The 22,905-nt window shown below is 34.9% G+C and overlaps 2 protein-coding genes across 4 annotated transcripts in view; one reads left to right on the top strand and one right to left on the bottom strand.

The window, feature by feature from the left end:
- slc12a5a (solute carrier family 12 member 5a) overlaps nucleotides 1–22,905 on the top strand; it is a 2,560,186-nt gene that overhangs the window by 2,365,079 nt on the left and 172,202 nt on the right. The gene's annotated exons all lie outside the window — the stretch shown is intronic.
- Nucleotides 1–22,905, bottom strand: part of pacsin1b (protein kinase C and casein kinase substrate in neurons 1b) — a 91,390-nt gene that overhangs the window by 33,667 nt on the left and 34,818 nt on the right. The window contains exon 1 of one of the 3 annotated variants that reach the window (XM_087256070.1): nucleotides 16,656–16,738. The exons of the other annotated variants lie outside the window; for them this stretch is intronic. The gene's annotated coding sequence lies outside the window, so the exon portion shown is untranslated. Of the gene's footprint in view, nucleotides 1–16,655; nucleotides 16,739–22,905 lie in introns of those variants that run through there. 3 annotated transcript variants of the gene reach the window in all.

The following is a 22,905-nucleotide window of genomic DNA, read 5'->3' as shown; positions in this document are numbered from 1 at the left end:
TTTTATTATAATTACTTATAATGTTTTTTTTATTTATTTATTTTAGACAATAACAGCCATGAAGGTGCAGTTTTTAAAGCTATTTTCCATAAGATTTTTTCATCATTTTATAATAGCTATAATTTTATTATTATTACTTATAATGTATTATTTATTTATTTATTTATTTTAGACAATAACAACCATGAAGGTGCGTTTTTTAAAGCTATTTTCCATAAGTTTTTTTCATAATTTTATAATAGCTATAATTTTATTATTATTACTTATAATGTATTATTTATTTATTTATTTGTTTATTTTAGACAATAACAGCCATGAAGGTGCGGTTTTTAAAGCTATTTTCCATAAGTTTTTTTCATAATTTTATAATAGCTATAATTTTATTATAATTACTTATAATGTTTTTTTTATTTATTTATTTTAGACAATAACAGCCATGAAGGTGCAGTTTTTAAAGCTATTTTCCATAAGTTTTTTTCATAGTTTTATAATAGCTATAATTTTATTATAATTACTTAAAATGTATTATTTATTTATGTATTTATTTTAGACAATAACAGCCATGAAGGTGCGGTTTTTAAAGCTATTTTCCATAAGTTTTTTTCATAATTTTATAATAGCTATAATTTTATTATTATTACTTATAATGTATTATTTATTTATTTATTTGTTTATTTTAGACAATAACAGCCATGAAGGTGCGGTTTTTAAAGCTATTTTCCATAAGTTTTTTTCATAATTTTATAATAGCTATAATTTTATTATAATTACTTATAATGTTTTTTTTATTTATTTATTTTAGACAATAACAGCCATGAAGGTGCAGTTTTTAAAGCTATTTTCCATAAGTTTTTTTCATAGTTTTATAATAGCTATAATTTTATTATAATTACTTAAAATGTATTATTTATTTATTTATTTATTTTAGACAATAACAGCCATGAAGGTGCAGTTTTTAAAGCTATTTTCCATAAGATTTTTTCATAATTTTATAATAGCTATAATTTTATTATTATTACTTAATGTATTATTTATTTATTTATTTATTGATTTATTTATTTTAGACAATAACAGCCATGAAGGTGCAGTTTTTAAAGCTATTTTCCATAAGATTTTTTCATCATTTTATAATAACTATAATTTTATTATTATTACTTAATGTATTATTTAGTTATTTATTGATTTATTTATTTTAGACAATAACAGCCATGAAGGTGCAGTTTTTAAAGCTATTTTCCATAAGTTTTATTCATAGTTTTATAATAACTATAATTTTATTATTATTACTTAATGTATTATTTAGTTATTTATTGATTTATTTATTTTAGACAATAACAGCCATGAAGGTGCCGTTTTTAAAGCTATTTTCCATAAGTTTTTTTCATAGTTTTATAATAGCTATAATTTTATTATTATTATTTATTATTGTTATTTATTTATTTTAGGGAGTGGCTTAACAACAACCCGGTGAATGTCCTTAAGTGGCCCAGCCAGAGCCCAGACTAATGCAGCACGATTCTGGCTAAAATGAGAATCGCGATTTTTTTGCAAACTGAATATTAATTACAACTTTATTACCTGTTACTCACAGCAGATGAAGGTTCTGTTCACTAAAGTAGACGCGCGCGCGTCTATCATTAAGCAGGGTGCGCGCCCGCCCTCTGTAATAACAGCTCACGGTCAGCAGCTCACGTCACGTGTGATTTCCCTGCCTCGAATACAGCATTATATGAAGATAAAAATTACATTTTTAGCTGAATTATACCTTATAAATACAGCATGTGACTCTTTCAACATCATTTGGAGGTGCTGAGCAATGTATGTGAAAATGAAAAGCTGCCTTTTCTTCTCTCCTAAACTTAAAAATATGATTGACAGAATCGTAGAAATGCTGGCTAAAGATCGTCTAGAGAGTCGAATTGAGATTGCGATCTTTTTTCGATTAATAGTGCAGCTCTAGCCCAGACCTAAATCCTATTGAACATGGCTGTACACCATCGCTTCCCATCCAACCAGATAGAGCTTGAGAGGTACTGCAAAGAGGAACGGGAAAAAATTCCAAAAGACAGGTGTGCCATTTTTTTTACTCAACAAAAATATTAACTATAATGCCACATCAGACTCTGATCAACACACAGCCATTTATGTTTTGTTTCTGAATGAATCCACACACACGAAAATGTAGACTTGTCATAGCAAAGCAAAATGCAGGGGTAAAAGGTAGATTGAACATAAAACAATGAAGTTGTCCCACAAAATCCAAAGAATTGTTTTATTTCAGCTCATTTTCGCAAAGTTTGGGACTTGTGGACCAGAACTTCTATGCTGCTTTGACACAATCTACATTGTATAAGTCCTATAAAAATAAAAATGAATTAAATTGAAAGTAGTTTACAAAAAACTGCAGAAATATTTTTTAATCCTGACTTGTAAATCACTTTAAATAAAGTTGTAAATTTATTTTATTATTACAAATATGTTATTATACAATTGGTGCTGTGTATGCACCCTATACATACAGTAACTGTGCATTTGTATGCGCTTGAGGACTTTGGATGTTTGCAGACTATTAGCTATCTGTCTCTTCTTTTAAAGCCACAAAATGGAAAGTGTTGAGAGTGTTTGTTTGTTTGTTTGTTTTTTGTTGTTGTTGACTGTTTGTTTTTCTGTTTTGTGCAAATTTATTTAAAAAATTCTTAAAAGTATAAAATAAAAATAAATAAAAAAGAATCTGCTAAATGAGGAAAAAATAAATAAATGAGCAAAAAATAATTATTAAAATGAATGAATCAATTTTTACCATGAATTAAAGACAAAATAAAGAAATTAGATATAGATTTTCTTTAGATTTCTGATGTCCCTCAACATTTACGCCTGAAGCTCAAAACTATACACAATGACAAACAAAGTGTCACGGGTAGCAAGGAGGACCCAAATGCAGAATTGACAAGAGAACACAAGGTTTATTTTCAGGAGGTAAACAAGGCTATGCAGGAGGACAATCAATAGTGCAGGACGATTTCAGGAGAACAGGCTGGTGAGGGGAGGAGACTCAGGACTTCAGGATGATATAGAGGGAAGTGTCTTAAGAGGGTAACACAGGCTGTTCAGGAAAGGGGAATTCCAAATTTCAGGCCAAGCAGTCAAAAGGTAGCTAGCCGAACCTCTGGTTAGGGACAGGGGTGGCAAACAGATCGATCATCAAGGGAAGGGGATCCACAACCAGCGATGACTCAGGAGGGAAGTGACACAAGCAACACAACAGGACTAGACGGCTGGGGAAACAAAGAAAATTAAAAAGAAGAGCAAGCAAAATAACAAACTAGAAGTAGTAAATATGAGAAATTATTAAGAGGGAAATAAGTGCTCAAAAAACAAAAAATGAAGCAAATTAGGAACTACACGAAACTACTGAAACTAAAAACAAAAGGCTTAAAGAAATAAGCTATAACTAGAAATAAAACAGAAAGCAAAACACAGGAACAGGAATTAAAAAATAAAGAATTAACTAAAGACTAGGGCTAGACTGAGGCTAAAGATCACAAAAATAGCAAAATAAAAACTTGAAATTGGTCTTGAGCTGCAAACAGAAATAAGTTAAAATGACAGCAAACTTATTGAAAGAAAAAATAAATTAATTAACCAAATCAAAAGGATAAATTAATTCAAGATAAAGATCAAAAACACTTGTACTAGACTAGACAAAGGAAACAAAACTAGACTATAAAAAAACTCTATTATGCACTTAACAAAATAAGCTAGACAAGCACACGAAAGATAGTATGACGAACCGGCAAAGACAAGTGGAAAATGAACTCAATATAAAGGGAGTAGATAGCACAAGGAACAGGTGAACATAATTAGACAAACAAGGACTAAACAAGGGGGCGAGGCATAGGAAAACAAGGAGGCAGGACAAGAGGAGCACATGGCCAACACAACAAAAGAGACAACCATGTGCTAATACACAAGACAAACAAAGAGACATTAAACACAGACAGGAGTGACAGGGCTGTAAGGGCTGGATCCTGACAGTACCCTCCCCCGAACGGACGCCTCCAGGCGTCCAATCTAGGCAGAGGCAAGGGATGTAACAACAACTGGGAAAGGGGGTGGGAAAGAAAGCTTGAAGGACTGGAGAGAGCTGGAAACACAGGGGGTAACAACTGGGAGGGAGAGTGGGGAGCAAGACCTGGGTAGACTGGAAAAATTGGAGGTGCTGCTGGACGGGGAGGAAACAGTCCTGGGAAGTTGTTTTGGGGCAACCAGGGAGGTGCAGATCTTTGGAAACCACTAGAGCTTGTCAACACAGAGGGGGGGATGGGGGGGATAGGAAAAGTCGTGGCTCCTTTAGATACATTCAGTCTCTTAGTGTGGAAAACCTTGGGACGGGGCCTAGGGTCTGGGTTAAATTTGGGTTTGCCCTTCAGAGCTGCAGGCACAGGCTTCGGGATTGACTCAGAGCCCACTGGGACTGGTAAAGCTGGCTGAGGTGCCAAATCTGTAAAGACCTCCAATACTGTGGGAACTGGAACAGGGGCTAAATCCGAGGCGTACTCCAAGGCAGTCAGGACAGGCTCAGGGTCTTTATCTGATATACCCTCCAGGGCTGCAGATACTGGATTACAGGTCAATTCTGTAAGGGTTTCTGGAGTTGCAGGGACAGTTACATGGGTTGAATCCGAGATCTCATCTGAAGCCACGTGTAAAGGCTGAGTGGCAGAATCTGAGGAGCACCCTAGTGCTGATGAAGCTGGAAAAGGGTATGGGTTAGTGATCCCCTCCAGGGTTGCAGAAATCCGCATAGGAGCTAAACTATTTATATCCTTCACGGCTACATAAAGTGAGTTAGGGGCTAACTTTGAAGGATCTTTAGTCCAGGTTGAGGACCAGGGTGGAGCCGGAGGAACAATACAGAGAGGATCCAAAGGAATAGGCAGGACAGGGGTCTTGAGTGGGACAGGAAGGGAAGAGTGCAAATGAACTTGAGGCCTGTGAGGAGCAGGCTGGGCTGGAGACCTGTGGGGAGCCGGCTGGGCTGGAGCCATCTGGACTGGAGGCCTGAGGGGAGCCGGCAGGGCTGGAGCCGGCTGGTCAGGAGACCCGTGGGGAGCCGGCTGGTCAGGAGACCCGTGGGGGGCCGGCAGGGCTAGGCATCTGGGTGGTGCCGGTAAGGCAAGGGGTCGGAATGGGACTGCCACTGAGCTGCGCTCTGGGGCTGGAGCCGACACTGGCGGGCGCTCTGGGGCTGGAGCCGACACTGGCGGGCGCTCTGGGGCTGGAGCCGACACTGGCGGGCGCTCTGGGGCTGGAGCCGACACTGGCGGGCGCTCTGGGGCTGGAGCCGACACTGGCGGGCGCTCTGGGGCTGGAGCCGACACAGGCGGGCGCTCTGGGGCTGGAGCCGACACAGGCGGGCGCTCTGGGGCTGGAGCCGACACAGTCTTCAAGCGAAGGGCTCTGGCCTCCCTGGCACGAGCTCTCCTACCTGTACGCCTCCCAGGGCGGGAGGTTGATGGGTCTTTCACATCTTGGGTTGCTTGGGCAGGCACAGACAAAGAGCTATCAACACTGGACATGACTGACTGCAATGTAACTGGGTCAGACTTAACAGACATGAAATCAGACGTTGACTGGGAAACTTTTCCGGAAGTTGAATTGAGTTCAAGGGACTGGGTTTCCCCAGAGGCAATTGTGGTGGATTTAGTTGACTCAACAATAGGAATCCGTGCAGAGGACACCCTGGGGCAGGCAGCAACTTGGGTAACCTGCTTCTTCTTGATTCTCCGTTTCACAGTGGGAGCCGGAAGATGATGGTGGTCTTGATTTGAGGAAGGAGGGATGGTAGGGTGGTCACTGCTAACATCATCAGGAGGATTTAGGATCTGCCAGTCCTTACGATAATGAACATAATCAGAAAAGTCCCAGAAATTTAGAATTTGTAATTGCTCCATCTCCCACTCTGGCAAAGGGTCATCTAGGGAGCGGTTAAAGGCCTTCTTGAGAGCACAGTCATCATAGTCGAGGCCCCTGGCCATGGTCCAGAAAAATTGGGCAAATGCCCGAGGTTCTAGACCCTGCTGGCGAAGCTGAGCCAGTCCCCGCTTGAGGGCCAATCTCCCTTCCTTAGTGGTGGGACGGACAATAGTGATGCTCATTCTGCTGGGTTCTTGTTTGGCCGGTTCGTACTGTCACAGGTAGCAAGGAGGACCCAAATGCAGAATTGACAAGAGAACACAAGGTTTATTTTCAGGAGGTAAACAAGGCTATGCAGGAGGACAATCAATAGTGCAGGACGATTTCAGGAGAACAGGCTGGTGAGGGGAGGAGACTCAGGACTTCAGGATGATACAGAGGGAAGTGTCTTAAGAGGGTAACACAGGCTGTTCAGGAAAGGGGAATTCCAAATTTCAGGCCAAGCAGTCAAAAGGTAGCTAGCCGAACCTCTGGTTAGGGACAGGGGTGGCAAACAGATCGATCATCAAGGGAAGGGGATCCACAACCAGCGATGACTCAGGAGGGAAGTGACACAAGCAACACAACAGGACTAGACGGCTGGGGAAACAAAGAAAATTAAAAAGAAGAGCAAGCAAAATAACAAACTAGAAGTAGTAAATATGAGAAATTATTAAGAGGGAAATAAGTGCTCAAAAAACAAAAAAAATGAAGCAAATTAGGAACTACACGAAACTACTGAAACTAAAAACAAAAGGCTTAAAGAAATAAGCTATAACTAGAAATAAAACAGAAAGCAAAACACAGGAACAGGAATTAAAAAATAAAGAATTAACTAAAGACTAGGGCTAGACTGAGGCTAAAGATCACAAAAATAGCAAAATAAAAACTTGAAATTGGTCTTGAGCTGCAAACAGAAATAAGTTAAAATGACAGCAAACTTATTGAAAGAAAAAATAAATTAATTAACCAAATCAAAAGGATAAATTAATTCAAGATAAAGATCAAAAACACTTGTACTAGACTAGACAAAGGAAACAAAACTAGACTATAAAAAAACTCTATTATGCACTTAACAAAATAAGCTAGACAAGCACACGAAAGATAGTATGACGAACCGGCAAAGACAAGTGGAAAATGAACTCAATATAAAGGGAGTAGATAGCACAAGGAACAGGTGAACATAATTAGACAAACAAGGACTAAACAAGGGGGCGAGGCATAGGAAAACAAGGAGGCAGGACAAGAGGAGCACATGGCCAACACAACAAAAGAGACAACCATGTGCTAATACACAAGACAAACAAAGAGACATTAAACACAGACAGGAGTGACAGGGCTGTAAGGGCTGGATCCTGACACAAAGATCAGGAAGCAGAGCATCTGGAATGCCAATTTTCCATGGCAGGTGAGTACAAAACACAACAGCGTTAATCATTGATGAATGTCTTTGTCTTATAAAAAGACAGACATAATAATCCCCAGCTGCATGTTGATGATTTATGACCAACCAAAATAGATAAAAGCAATGTAAAATCAAGGTAAATCAACGTACTTTTGGCTTATGTCTACTTTTAAAAATACTATTGGTTGGGTTTGGCTAAATGGTCTGCTAGCTGATGTGTACAACAAGCTCTGCTTTCTCCTGGATGTGTACAAAAAGGGCATGTATGTGAAATGTACAACAAAACAATCGCATACGAGCAAGCGAAAGAAAGATACTAAGCTGCCATTGCCGTCAGCCTTATACACGAGGAATCCCATGACGACGTCACCGGCGTCATCAAATCTGGACAAGCCGTTTACAAACTCCACCTAAACTCAGACAAGTGCAGAAAGGTATGGCACACAACATACCAAAGCAAAAAAATAACACAGAACCACGTAACAGTATCCGTGTAGCGCATTTATTCATTCATTTTCCTTCGGCTTAGTCCCTTTAATAATCTAGGGTCACCACAGCGGAATGAACCGCCAACTTATTCAGCATATTTTTTTAAGCAGCGGCTGCCCTTCCAGCTGCAACCCATCACTGGAAACATCCATACACACTCATGCACACACATACACTACTGACAATTAACCCAATTCACCTATAGCTCATGTCTTTGCACTTATGGGGGAAACCGAAGGACCCAGAGGAAACCCACGCGAACATGGGGAGAACATGCAAACTCCACACAGAAATGCCAGCTGACCCAGCCAAGGCTCAAACCAGCGACTTTCTTCCTGTGAGGTTATCGTACTACCCACTATGCCACTGCGTCACCTTGTAGCGCATTTAAGATTCTCAAAAATGCAGACACCGCCCTAGTGGATTTGTCATCTGAAACATGCAACGAAGCCTACAAAGAACAATGGCAAAAATATAAAATAATGATAGAGGCTGAGGTAGGGCCAGGCCGATAAACGATATTATATCGAATCGTGATAAAATTTGTCAATAGCAATGATAAGCTCTGGATTTTTTACTCGATACTGATCTAAAAGCCAATCACACAGCGGAAATGTGCAACATGCACTAAAAGTTTGTTAATATTGGAGATGAACTGAATTTTCGGCCACCATAAATTTATCTGCCGAAAATATGTAATGCTATTCAATGGACCCTTTAATTTTTGTGGCTGCAGTCATTGTTGGGGTACTCTTTTAAATCGAGACGCATTAACAACGTATATCAAAATACATATCGTTATTAGGGATGGGCGATGTTGACCAATTTGGCATCGTACGATGTCTAATGTGAAACATCGCGATGGACGATGCCATCGTCGTCGTAGGCGGGGGTGGTTGTTAAATATCAATTAATTCTTAACAAATTAATTAATTGAAGCCTACCGTTTTCACATGGTCTTTGCTTTACCCATAACCATAGCAGACATAAATAAAGTTACAAACAAATGACCAGCTGTCAATCACTTTTTTCCGCGGGACTCTGGCATTAATAGGCAGTGATCTGTGTCTTTCTAATGGCTTTTCCCACAGCTGGTGGAGGAGATGAGAGTTCGGTTGGAGTTTACTGTAGTGTATACTTTTTCATTGTTTTCACTGCAAAATCCTCACCGCGTGAGCGGATTTAGGAGATATTTATGCATCTTTGCACCTAAAAACGCCAAACGCAGCACTCAGGAACAGATTAAAACAGTTGTTACGTGATTGTGAACTTGCTGAAGTAAAATAAAGCCTGCAATGCTTGCCCCGCCTTTATGCTCTTCTTATTGGCCCACTGCTCTAGAACTGAACGCGAATGATTGGTTAATATCTGCTGTCAATCACTCAGTCAATGCCTTTTGCCTTCAGATGACAGGAGCTACAACCGCGAATATGTGAAGCGCTGAAGATGAGAGATTGAAAATAACACTGACAGATTTACCTACAGTTACTAATAATGGCACATCATGTGATCATGTGCTGAATGTTAATCCACAATTTACACTTTTCCAAGAGTGGATAAAAGACTTCCAGTGGCTTCAAGTCTGCTATGAAAATGATTAAGCCAGTTACTGTGAAGTCTGTGGGACGGGGTTTGCAGGTAACAGCGTTTGCCACTGAATCTACACATTTTAAGCGTGAGAGATACTGTATGATCCTTCATTTAATTCTTATGAAGCTGTCAGCCGTGCAAGCGGCAGCTATATGTAACATTTAACACAGCTCATGAAAAGACCGTTATTGCTATTAAGATGCCATGCAAATAATAAGTTATATATCAATATAAATGTGGGGTGGAGCGAAGGATCACGATGCCGACTCAGCATCGTGAAGTTGTCCCACACGAAATCTGCGCACGCAGAATTCCGCAGATTTTCCTCAGAATTCCGCAGATTTCTGCAGATTTTTAACCCATTATTAATTCTGTTTATTTACTTAAGTAAATGTGTAAATCTGAATTTATTCACTTTTTATTCAGTAATTTATTACTTTTTATTTAATATATTGAGGTTTTGGTTATGATACTCCCAAAATAATTCCGCAGAAATCCGCAGACTTTTACCAAAATTCTTCGCAGAAATAGTAAAAAACATCCACAGATTCCGTCTGGCCCTGGCCATCGGCGATGGACGATGTCATCGTCTATTGGCACAACCCTAATCATTATAGTTCAATATGGCAAATAATTATTAAGATTGCATTTTTGCCATATTGCCCAGCCCTAGGCTAAGGTACATATTTCTAATGCAAATGGCTAACTTAAAAAAAACTTTAATGTAAATTTTAATCACTTTAACAGAATGTCCTGAACAAAAGTTTCACCGTCAAAAATAGTCTGACACCAGAGATGCTGAAAGGAATGCTTCACGTCTGCGTTCAGATAAGCTCTCTCGACTCTGTTCAAAGTCTGAAGGTGTATTATGATTATCTTCAGTCCTCAAACACCTCGCAATCTGCCCCAGATACAGACAAAACGGAAATGATTCATTCAAATGGCTCTTAAAAGTCAGAAAGCCACATACCTAAAGATATACTGAGTTCCATTTCATGCAGAGCCTAAAAGCAGGAGACCTTGAATTGCTCTATCATGTTGCTTCAAGTGGATTATTGTCTGTATAGAATGTGAAAACAACATGCTAAATTGGGTAAGGGATTCATTAAAACAGCAACAAGAATCAGTCCAAGGCACTCGAATAAAGTGAAAAATTTAAAAAGCCTTTATTCACATGGCTAAATCTCTAAAAACCTACGCGTTTCGGTAGAAGTCTGCCTGCATCAGGGTAACAGTGATCAGGTGCGTCTAGAGTCTCTTTTGAGTACTACGGTCACATGACTCATTTAAACATCTCAAATGGCACTCAAATAATTCAACAAGCAAAGTCTACTATCATCATATATTCGGCATAGATACACAAACACCCACTTGCATAAATGAGAAAAGAGAGAGAGAAAAAAAATGGAAAATACATATATTATACATCAATGTATAATGATAATCTGTAAAGCATCTATAGAAAAACACAAAATTCATCCATTCATTTTCTTGTCGGCTTAGTCCCTTTATTAATCTGGGGTCGGATGAAATGTAATCAATATAAACAAATGTAAAATAACACTGCACTTTAAAATGTAACAAGTTAACCTTACTTAGAAAAATCGAGGAAACCGCTTGTCTTATATTTGTATTTATTTTAGTGAGCATAAATTAGAACAGTTTGAAATTGCAACTTCTTAATAACGTAAACTTCAGTACCGTTAACTCAAAATAAGTAGTTGTGTTCATTTCATCTTAGTGTTTACTAGGAAAATATTGGGAAACAATGGCTTTAAAATGATCAAGTAAGCTGAAGTAAAACATTTAAGTAAAGACAATTTTTTTTATAATGCAGTCATAATAATTCAGTTATAAAAAATATATATAAAATATATAACAAATGCTGAATAATCCACTAAATAAAACACATTATACTTACTTTGAACAATAATATTTTTTAAAGTTTTAAATAAAACAAGATTATTAGATTGAAAATGTGCAACTTGAATACAACCAGTTCATTCATGTAATTTTCTGGCATCCATTCTTATGAACTGTTCTTCAATGAATGCAGTTGTGTAATGTTGACCTGAGCTGTAATAATAACCTGTGAGACTCTGCAGTGCTTGATCTCCGCACTGCAGCACTCAGGAGACCCACAGATCAATAACACCAAGGACACGTGTAGAAAACCCTTCACTAGTGAAACACACAGCGAGCGCCGGCCAGATCACAGAGACTGCTGCATGCAAACTCAACATGCTGAATTCATTCATTCATTTTCTTTTCGGCTTAGTCGCTTTATTAATGAGGGGTTGCATTAAGAAATAAGTTTTCGTAATTTATTAGGAATGCTACTGAAATGTTGCTGGCTAGTTTACTGAGAAAACATGCAAAAATATTCTCTACATATGACTGAATATCAACTTATCGATTTATAAATGACACAGTTTTGTACTAAAATGTAGTAAATAAACAAACATGATGATCAGGGGTACGTTAAGTTCCTTCATTCTACATTAAAATGCATAGATTGGGCAGTCTTTTTTTTTACTTCATGTTTGCCATTTGTGAAAAAGCAAGAACAGCAGGATTATGATCAGCTGAGTTCAGGACTGATGAATAATTCATCACTTTGAGTTAACAGATTACATCGGCAACCGGTTCTGAAGTCCCTGAACACACACAGACATTACTGCTTTGTAACTACAGCCAAATCCTTCAGTACTTATGATGTATTCTGTCTTTATTAAAGCTGTTCAACCATGTATAATATTATACAGAAATAACCTAATAATAGAAAAAAGTCTATTTTGCAATTTTCCTGTATGCATGAATATATTGTATAGTGTATGTATTAATACATCATCTGTATATTAATACTGTTAAAGGATTAATTGCAAAATTTAAAATAAAATTCATATTTATTTGTGCATTGTTTTTTTTGTTTAAATGTATGCATGGTTATACTGCATAATTACAACTGTATGATTAAATATTCAATATATATACATACAAATATTGATATATAATACAAGCTATATACAGGTGAAGTCAGAATTATTAGCACCCCTTTGACTTTTTTTTTTCTTTTTTAAATATTTCCCAAATGATGTTTAACAGAGCAAGGAAATTTTCACAGTACGTCTGATAATATTTTTTCTTCTGGAGAAAGTCTTATATGTTTTATTTCGGCTAGAATAAAAGCAGTTTTACATTTTTTAAAAACCATTTTAAGGTCAATATTATTAGTCCATTTAAGCTATTTTTATTTTCGATAGTCTACAGAACAAACCATCGTTATACAATAACTTGCCTAATTACCATAACCTGCCTAGTTAACCTAATTAAGCTGTTAAATGTCACTTTAAGCTGTATAGAAATGTCTTGAAAAAGTTATTAAAACTATTATTTTTAGAAATGTGTTGAAGATATCTTCTCTTCGTTAAACAGAAAATGGGGAAAAATATACAAGGGGGCGAATAATTAAGGGGGCTTCTGACTTCAAATGTAAATATATTTATTTTGTATATTTTTGTATTTTATGTACAGTGTGTGTGAGTGTATTTATACACATATACAAAAATATACAGTCACAGTACACATTTTATTTTATTTTATACTCCTAAGTCTCATTAACATTAAGTTGCAAAGTAATAATATATTGCAGTTTATTTGTTTGCTAAATTAAAAATCATTGTAATTAGGCCTGACACAATAATCAATATATCGACTTATCGCACATACACATGACCTCAATCATTTTTGGTGATGCAATATATATCGCCCATTTATAAAAAACAATTCTAGAAACATTTTAGCTGATTGCGCAACTCCTCTATCTCTATTGGAGGTGTCAGTGTGGTTAAAAAAAACACTATAGTATTTACTATAAATTACTATAGTATGTTTTCATGTGGGTGGGTGCCTGACAACTGAAAACAAATCTGGTAGCAGATATCACAGCCTTTGTTACTTTTTATCTTGCACTTTTTTGTTAACATTTATTATTATTTATTTATTTAGAACATACGTTGTCACATTCTGATTCCAGCGCATAAATTATCATCAGTTTTTAAAATGACTATAATTAAATGAAATTAGGAATATAATATGATGGGTTCTTTAGGAAAGTGTACTTGCATTGTGATGTTATAATATATTCCTTCTGGCATTTTATAATGAGTGGCATAAATGGTATTAAAATGACAATAATATCATTTATTGCAATATATTTGGTGCAATATATAATATAGAAAATAGTTATCATGACAGGCCTAGTTGTAATGCTTTAGATTTGTGCTTATTTGTTTTAATAATGTATTTATTAATCAGTCTGAATAATCAGGTAACTGTACACATTTGTATATATTATGTAAATAAAAACTTTTATTTTGGATACAACTATTATTTATATATATATATATATATATATATATATATATATATATATATATATATATATATATATATATATTCACATCTATTATTATTCTTAATTTTTTTTGTATGTGTAGCAGGTAAATATTATTCAAGCCATGTTTAATTTAATTTGCTGTTTGCCAATACTTTGCAAATATTTGTATCAATTTATTATCCATTTTTGAGTGAAAACGATTTCAACTAAATATGTGAATTAGACTCAAAGATGCATTTAAGAGGTCACTATTTATCCCTTATTGTTGTCACTGGGTAAATGAGCAGCTTTAATCTGCAGCTAAATAAAGCAAACAGAAGCGTCACCCTGCACTGAAACTGAACTCCACTCCTCATAGACAACAACAGCAGAACAGATGTGGGCTAATGCATGTAAGCATTGGACGATAACAAGGTTTACCATGGTTTGAAAAAGTTAAGGTTTTAAAACCACTCAGATGTTCTGTTGTACTGTTCTGATTGTTTTATTTAGTTTTTAGGACAACATTATCTCCAGGGAAGAAAGGAGCCTCCACATCAAAAGCTACTGGTCAACCCACGATTCAGCAAACATCTGAAAACAAATCGCTTATAAACCAACATCCAAGCATGCTAGACCTGAACAGTGCAGTGGCTGACTTTAGATCCAAAGGAAAGGAAGATATCCAAAGATGCCTTTTCAGGTTGTAAAGAAATCTGTGGTTTTTAAACTAATGAACACAGCAGAAGTCAAAGATTTATTTTAATTATTTAGCCTGACATGTTTGCTGTTCCAAAATACTATAAATGTTTCTTAAAATAAAACATATTGTGCTCAATGTGGGGAAAAGCTGTTGTTTTTTACCCAGATATTTTAAAAGAGCTTATTTTTGAGCAGTAATCACAACAAATATGATCCGTAATAGTTTCATCCAAAATTATCATACCATTATAATCTTATACCGGCACATGCTTAGACACAAGACAACACAATTTCAGCCCTTCAGCTCCACATCCAGATCATTAAAACAATCCTAAAGGTGGCGAAACTGAAATAGGAGAAGTATAGAGTGAAAACTGCAGCACATCCTCAAGCACAGTTGCTGAAATTAGACAGAAAAGATCCACATTACAGTAGTGGATACTCACTTTAAATGCCCTGTAGACTCATAATGCATGACGTCACATTTTTTACATGAATACAGTCTGAGAATTTCATCATCCATTATAATGCTTAATTATTCAGCATTCCTACAGGCACTTTTCACATCAGTGTCTAATTAACTATAATAGCCATTGCCCTTATCAGCTCACATTATTACACGTAGTAATACTAATTGGCTATTTATTGTTGTAGTACAGTAACTTAATTATTATGACTGATTAAAAAAATAAATAATAAAACATATAAGCACAAATCTAGAGCAATACAAGCATGATATTTAATTTAGCAAACAAACAAACAAACTACAATATATGATTAGTTTGCAACTTGTAAATGAGACTATGGAGTAAAGTAAATAAAGAAAAGAAAAGAAAATAATAATGATATTAAAATAAATGTTAAATAAATAAATAAATAAATATTTAAATAAAATAAAAATCATTTTAACAACAGTTTGTAGGTAAAAGTGTGAGTAAAAATAATATTCATATTATAATTTATTTAAAAAGTAATTGAATAACATATTACATATTGTATTTTTTTTGTCAAATTATTTTAACAAGAATTTGTAGGTAAAAGTGTGAGTAAAAATAGTATAATATGATATAATACAGGCGGTTCATTCCGCTGTGGCGACCCCGGATTAATAAAGGAACTAAGCAAATGAATGAAAGAAATTAATAAATATAATATAATATAATATAATATAATATAATATAATATAATATAATATAATAAAATATAATATAATATAACAATATATAATATAACTAAATAATATAACATAAAATAATATAATACAATATTAAATACAATAATATAATATAATACAAAAGAATATAATATAATATAAATTAATATAATATAATAACATAAAAAAACTAAATAATATAGCATAAAGTAATATAATATAATATAAAAATTAAATATATAATATAATACAAAATAATATAATACGATATAATATAAAATAATATAATATAAAACAATATAATATATTAACATATAATATAATAAAATATTAAATAATATAATGTAATATAATATAATTTAATCTAATCTAATCTAATTTAATCTAACATAAAATAAAATAACATAAAATAGTTGAATATAATATAATATAAAATAAATACAATAATATAATATAATATAAATAATATAATATAAAGTAATATATTATAATATAAGTATAATATGATATAATAACATATAATATAATAAAATAGCATAATATAATATAAAATTAAATATAATATTGTAGTATAATACAAAATAATATAATATTAAATAATATAATATAATAACATAATATAATAAAAATTAAATACAATAATATAAGAAAAAATAATATAATATGATATAATACAACATAATATAATATAATATAATATAATATAATATAATATAATATAATATAATATAATATAATATATTTTTCTATCACACAATTTATGACTATCACAAATTGGATAAAGAAGTAATAAAAATAAATTAAATTAAATTAAATTAAACGTATTATACTATAAAATATAATTAAAACCTGGTGAGGTCATTGCTAATTTACATAAATATTCATGTCCACTTTTGTTACATTCTCCCTTACACAACCCATAATGTCCATTACAAAAGACAACAGACATAAAACAATTTGTTAAGTACTAAACAATCTCTCACCCGTTAAATCCAGCCTAAAAGAGAAAGATGTTCCAGGATCTGTAAGATACACTCCTGACACGAGTGGGAGTGTCGAAACTGTTGAACTCTCATTTAGACACACTCAGTATATATTCACTCAGAAAGAAACGTTTACTCGACACACACTCATGCATTACACTGAACTTTGACAACCACACCCAGCAAGATGGCAGACCATCAATGATTAGCCAGAGAAATAAGAGACGACATTACCACACAATGGGCCTTAAAAGGACATACACAGTCAAATAAAAAAACATAAAATCTCCTTTAGACAGAGGGAAATTCGTGCTAGTTTTAAATGCTCAATCCCGTCTTCCTCAAGGGGGCGCAATTTATTAACATGTTTAGTGTACATTTGAGTATTTATATTTTTGTTTATGTTTTTTTCTTAGTAATGTATTTAATTAGTGATTAACATGTTTACTTTAAATCCCTTGAAACATGTTCTTATTCAATACCAATTGTAATTGTTTGTAGTTTACAAACAAAACTAAATAAAATAAAACAAAATTAAATAAAAAAATAAAAATAAAATAAAATAATACAATTTAATTACAGAAAATGATCAAGGGAAACAAAACAAATAAATAAATGTAAAAAAAAATAAAAAATAAATAAATAAAACAAAATAAATAAAAATAAAATAATGAAATAAAAATAAAATAAAAATAAAATAAGATAAAAATAAAACAAAATTAAATTAAAAATTAAATAAAATTTTGGCTTTTATAAAACAGCTTTATGCAATTTTGTGAAAAATTGTGATCCCTATGAGGCAGATTTCAAGGTTTACCAACAAAAAAAGCACTGCACATGAAAAGTTTATTTTGTTTGTCACAAAATTGCATGTAAAAATTGCAATTATATTTATTATATAATTTGTCGGATACAAAACTTACCTTAAGTGTGTGTGATTTACTTTTTGAACATTTTCAGTTCTTTTTAACAAAACTAATAATATTGATAACTGATAATTTTGGCAATTAAGGTAAATAATAATTAACATTTTTTTATACCGTTACATCACATATATTTACTATAGAGCATTTGATTGGTCATGATTTGATGAGAAACTGAGGTGACGTGAATAAAACCGTTGATCCAGACGGAGGAGACGAACTGCAAGCTTTACATGTTTATATCAGTTTCATATCTTCTAAACATGAATATTGTCACTGCTTTGTTGTGCACTAGCTTACAGATATCCTAAAAACTAACCACACTGATACTAACATCTAAAGAACTTTCCTACTTTTAATTCATGGGACCTTTAAAGTACAATGTGTAAATTAGACAATGAGCTGTGTTAATTTTGGGGATATTGAAGGGGATTTTGGTAATAAAGAGTAGGTGAGAGAAATACAAAAAATTCACAAAGTAGATGGACTAATATTGATGGATATGCCTCCGTTCAATACTGCGGTCGAATAAAGGAGCAAAATGGTGCTAATTGGCAACTAAAAGTTATTCAGCACACAGTCAACTGCATCTCACCCACCACCGGAACTAATCGATAGCATTGATCAGGCCAGTGTGAGGCAGACTGAGGTCAGCAGATATCAATGGCTGGAACGCTCAGAGCTGAGACTAGAACTAAATGGCCAATGTTTGTATTATTATTGTTAGAGTTTGCTAAGTCAACAATCACTATTACTTGCTCATATTGACACCCTAACAACCACATAGCAGTGATCTTACAATTACATACAACTGCAGATGGGTGAAGGGAACAGCCTTTATATGTTAAAATTATCCTGTAAAGGGGACCTATTATGCAAAAATCACTTTTATAAGGGGATTAAACACAGTTATATGGCAACAGTCTATGAATATAACCAGCATCTAATGTTAAAAATGTCGTTATTTACAATCACACTTGATAAAAACAGTCTGCAGAAACACTTTGATAGACATTCTCACTTTGTACGTGTCATCAGAGGGGTAAAGCCCCACCCACTCGTGACCATCTTTCCTTTATTATCATACGATGTTAGTCTTGTTTTTAAATCTGCCACTATGCTGACACATAGGCATCTGTAGCTCCGCCCTCTTTTTAAAAGAGCAGAACAGTCAACAAAAAGGCACAATTAGGATCAAAGCCTAAAAGGGTCATATTAAAAGAGATAAACTATTATTTGTGTGTTATTTTGAGCTGAAACTTCGGCAAACCCGGCCCCCAAGACAATTTGTTCTGGCTCTCCAAATAGTGTGACCAAGACATCAAAAAATAAATTTAGTTCAGTCGAAAAACGGCCGCTAAAGTTATGAAGTGTGTCTGTTCAATACAGCATGAGCTGCAGAGGCTGCGCAGAGCGTGAGTCACCAAAGCGAGTGGTGCGGCAGCCAAAAACATTTAGATGTGTTCGTAGAAAAGGCCTTTTGTCAATAAGGGATGCAACAATATTAGTCGATATCACTATTAACTGTGCTTTAATTCGTCACAGTTAATTAATAGTAAAGGCTTCTATGCCGCATTTCTGTTGCACGGAACATAACGAAACTGCAGCAAGTTATGCCAAGTTGCCAACTGTGCGCTAGTTTAAAGTTCCAAGTATGTATACGCACGCACACCGGATTAACTATAGCAGTGGCCATTCCCATATCAGCAGTAAAAAAACATCTCACGGTGAGAGTTGTGCGTGCTTTTCAGTGCAATGTCAACAAAAGATATGTTTTAATTATTATTAAAATGATTATGTATGCATGAACGCAGATAGAAACAACAGTTAATCTAAATATCTACTTCCCTAATATAAAGCTTGAATTTACATTAGACGTGATAATTGTGAAAGCATAATTATTCTTGAGACTATAAAATCGTACAACCAAAATCTATAATTGTTGCATCCCTAATTGTTACGCAGTTCAAAACATAACATATAAATGTAGAAGAAGCCTACTTCAGCACTGCACTGCTTTTGTTGTGCTCTGAAATACAACATTTAAATGTTTGCACTGATATTATATAGTTTCAAAATGCAATATATTAACATTTTAATGTAGAAAAAGCCAACAAGGTTGTCTTAGGGAAAATACAGCATATGGGCTCTTATATGCAGTTTTGTCATCACTCATATAGTATGTCATATCTCTCCAGCCCTTAGTTTGAGATGTTTTTCATAAACCGAACCCTATGACAAACTAATTGAACAGCCCTGCTCTAGAGACTTATTTTACATCTCGTAAAAAGGCGCATAATAGGTCCGCTTTAAATGTTTGTGCTGCAAATGTAAATGAAGCAATGCCCTATCAACCACATAGCAATGACCTAGCAAGTACCTTGAACACTCTAGCAACCATATAGCAACATCTTAACAACCACCCAAAACATTAAATCCACCACAAAAACCACCTTAACCACTGCATAATAGGCATGCCACGATAGACGGTGTTAACGGTGTTACCGATTTTAATACGCAATAACGGTGACATCACTTTTCCACATTGACACCGTCCCCACATTTGTTTTTTTTAAGTATTCATTTTTTTATTCAATATCAATGGCAAATTTAATTCTAAATAATTAACGCAAAACGAGCGCATGCACTATAATTAAAATCTGAACAGCTACAATGTGTCATATTTCAGTTATCACGAGAGGAGAACGAGAGGTGTTTAAAGAAAGAGAATGGCAGATGATTTAGTGTCAAAATGCAATGCAAAAGCACCTGTTTAGCAACATTTTGGGTTCAAACCAAATATGGCAATCTGCAAACTTTGCCTGACAAAGGTGGCAGCATCTGGAGGAATCACAACTAATTTATACACGCACCTTCAACGCACCTACTTGATGTTTAACTATGGGTGGGTCGCGGGTAGATAAGATCAATAGCCATAAATACGCAACGCATACTCTCATTTTAAAAATCACAATGTTTAATAATAAATTATCTTATTTTTTATTAAAACGAGTGATTTAGCAATGCTGCGCCATTAATAGCCCAACTGCAGAGAAACAAAGCAACCACAGCGGCACTTTATTTTTTTTTGCACTTGATTATTATGCGTTTAATGGTTGGAAATCAATAATGAATAGGCCGACAAGAGTGTATCCTGTGTGTGTGACTGTCTTTTATAACTAAAGCCGGTCTCTTTAAAAACCCAAAGTTGCTTCGCCTGTCTGGCAATATTTCGGCATTTAATCGAATCAAAAGTTCATTTAGATGAGCGTTTATTAAAAAAATTGCAGTAAAGTAACTGTGTAGTGTGGCCACACATCGAATCTGAAGTCTGATCTCATCTCTCTCTCGCTGTCATCCAGACATTGACACAGACAAGTCAAGCCGCAAAACTGAGGCTGGTACCAGCTGACAGGTAGAATAGCTGAAGCCTTTGCGAAATCTGTCAAAATACAGCACTGAAATTAACAGGCATAAATGTCTTTGAGCCAAAAAGTCTCTTCGCTAAGGAATATTTCCAGTACCTTGTTGAATCTATGCCATGAAAGATTAAGGCAGTTCTGAAGGCAAAAGGGGGTTCCAACTCGGTACTAGTAAGTTGTACTTTAATACTAATAATACTATAATGCTAATAAATAGTATAAGTACTATAATAATAATAAATACTATTTGTAATTCTAATTTTTGTAAACAGCCTTTTTTGCAATATTTTAAATCATATGTTGCATATAGGACATATATTTTATATATGTGAGATCTAGGGGGGTCACGATTTAGATTTTTAATTAAAATCGATCGAAATTTATGCTCAATTTCGATTATCGAATCAAAAAATAGAATCGTCGATGCTGCCACGCCCCCATGTCACGTCAGCTTGGCTTGCCAAGCGGGAAAAAAACAGGCTTTTTGAAGTGCTTGTTAAACTGCAGACGCAGGAGACCCGTCGACAGAACTTAAACCCTCTCCTCTTTCAATGAAGTCGACGGTGTGGAAGCATTTTGGATTTCCAGTGAGTTATGTTGACAACGTTCATGTTGTCGACAAAAAAAACACAGTTTTGCAAGCACTGCTATGTATGTATTATTACGTACGTTTCGTCCGATAGACAACACCGGCATCGCGATCCTCCGCCCACCCCCGTTGCAAATCCGCTCGTGAAAAGTACACACTCAGGCCCTGTTTACACTGTCTTTGTTTTTAAATGGCATTTTAAAACGACAACGATTTGACATCCACAGTGGCGTGTAGCATTTCTGAGCAGCCCTCCTTCCTCTCTACCTCTGAAAATGCACATCACGTGACCACACAGACATAGACGCATACACAGCCATGCGCTCGAGACAGCAGGTCCAGGCAGTCAGAGGACTGCTTCAATCTTTCACTCACTTGCACCTCAGATACTGTTGGCTGGTTTCTGTTGGTTGTGCGTCTTTTTTACCGACGCCATTATAACGACACAGATCACTGCCTATTCACGAGTCCCGCAGAAAAAGTGATTGACAGGTGGTAATTGTGTGTAACTTGCCTTTATTTATTTACTGTATGATTTGTTTATGGGTAAAACAAAGACCATGCAGGTCAGGTAGTTTAAACGGTAGGCTACAAATAATTAATTGGTCATTAATTAATTAATTGTTCATAATCGAAAATCGAATCGAATCGTGCCTTTAGAATCGAAAATGTAATCGAATCGAGGATTTGGAGGATCGTGACACCCTTAGTGAGATCCAAATATGAACTTGTATGTTTGTTATTTGCATACAGTTGTATTTGATTTCTATATGGGAAAGCTAATGCACCATTTAAATAAATACTAACACACAATAAATATAAGCCCAGTGTCGTCATCAGTGCTGTTCTGCAGGTTGACTATACTGTAATTGTTCCTTGCTTGCAGTCAGAGTTTCACAGGTATCTCTCTCCTCTTTAGCCGGCTCAGCGCCTCCAGGCAGTTTAATTGCGCTGGTTAATTTCCAGAAGATGAGCCTCACAGATTCACTCTGCTAATGCCTTTCCAATTTCAGAGGAGTTCAAACCCAGTTCATGCTGACAATGGCCTTTTCTTCACCTTCAGAAGTCCAATTTTCTCCACGACCCAAAGGGAAATTCAAAGAGTCCCCTTCTATTCGGTGCCTAAATAACCATATTAACGTTTGGCCCGAGTATCTTCTCTCTCTTTCTTCATTCCTCAGCATGAAACTGAGGATAAGATCAAACCAGATACTCATGAAAGACACATAAATGAAGCATAGCATGCAAAATGAGCAGCAGATACAGTATTAAAAAAGAACTATTTCAGACTTTTACATTAAAGTTTGTCTGTATTT

Source organism: Danio rerio, chromosome 6 (genome assembly GCF_052040795.2).
Source record: "Danio rerio strain M-AB ecotype USA chromosome 6, GRCz13ab, whole genome shotgun sequence".
NCBI lineage: Eukaryota > Metazoa > Chordata > Actinopteri > Cypriniformes > Danionidae > Danio > Danio rerio.
This window is presented reverse-complemented; position numbering and strand designations above follow the sequence as displayed.